Here is a 1,448-nt window from a genome sequence, read left to right on the forward strand (position 1 = left end):
AAACTAAAAAATAATAGTTTATCTTAATTAAATAATTTTTAAAATAATTATCGTTATTGATGCATCAGTTCCACATATAAGAATGAAAATATTTTATGATGATAGTGGAAGAGAAGTATTCGAATAAATAAAAATAATACATTTTTAATACATACTTGTTAATATCAATTAGTTTTTAAAAACAATTAAGCTAACCTCGGGTATTGTCTGTTCCGAACAATTGTAATTAATTAATTTTAAACATTCTAATTGTTTTTTTGTTTAATAAAATATGATTTCAAAAAACTGAGAACGTCTATCAAATTGCTACTTAGACATGTCCTTTGATTACTCACAAAATTTTCTGAAATAGAAAATACGCTCATACTTGCAACCAAATTATGATTAATTGTTTTTAAAGCCTGATAATAATTCTAAGTTTTTTGTTTTTTTAATTTGTGACTTCTAGGGTTTAAAACTCTTTTTCTTTAAGATTGAGTAGAGAAAGTTACTTCTTCAAGAAGAAGTTACACTGATTTAAATTAATATATACACTGGTATAAAAATCTAAATTAATATATACAAAACCTTTCTGGGAACCATTGCAGAGTGATAAGATATGAAATGCTATTGAACCAATATGGTTTCAAGAATCAAGACGCCGTCATCTATCTTTTATATTTGGCTATATTTGTCATTTTCCATTTATACAGTGAAAACCGACTTATTTAACTAAAAAACCGGTTTTCGAATTCCATAATTTTCGCAAAAAAAACGGTTTTTGAAAATCGACCAACCCTAGTGCGCACGTGTATGTAAGCCGATTTTTGATTTTTCCTCGACTTTTTCTTAGAAACAGCAGAACCGATTTCAAAAATTCAAAAGCAATTCGATGTATCCCGATCAGGCTAGCGTTTATCAGGTTTGCGCCGCGATCGGTCTAGCCATTTCTTTGTAATCAGCAAAAAATTTAAACATTTTCGTCCACAATTATGAACCGATTTAAAAAATTCAAAAACCGTTTGAAAGGGTTAGTTTTTAGTGAAGATCGACAGGGTCGTTTTTCTTGTATTTAACTATTGGAGAAAAAAATCGTTAATTTTTATGAAACTTTTTTTGAATATATATATAATTATCTTATAGAACATACTAAAATATTACGGCCCTAGGACAAGTATTTCAAAGTTCTAAAAAATGATTAGCGCTTTTTTGACGTTTGTTAAAATTGGACGTTTTACTTGTACTCCAGTCAATAGAGCATTTTGAGTCTGATTTTTTTTACTATGCTCTGATTTCGCGACCACCCCCGGGGGGGATGACACCCGTTCTCAGTAGTGTAATTTTATTGTTAACTTCCCGTAGGGTATGTTATTGTAATAGCCCAAAAATGTGAATTGAAAATTTTTACATTTCTCGACGTTTTGAAGGTTTCTGAACATTTTGGCATACCTCAGAAAAAATGGATGCGT

The sequence above is a fragment of the Ctenocephalides felis genome, unplaced genomic scaffold (assembly GCF_003426905.1).
Source record: "Ctenocephalides felis isolate EL2017-DRISC unplaced genomic scaffold, ASM342690v1 CF-g0.4_SCAFFOLD_00845, whole genome shotgun sequence".
Taxonomy (NCBI): Eukaryota; Metazoa; Arthropoda; class Insecta; order Siphonaptera; family Pulicidae; genus Ctenocephalides; species Ctenocephalides felis.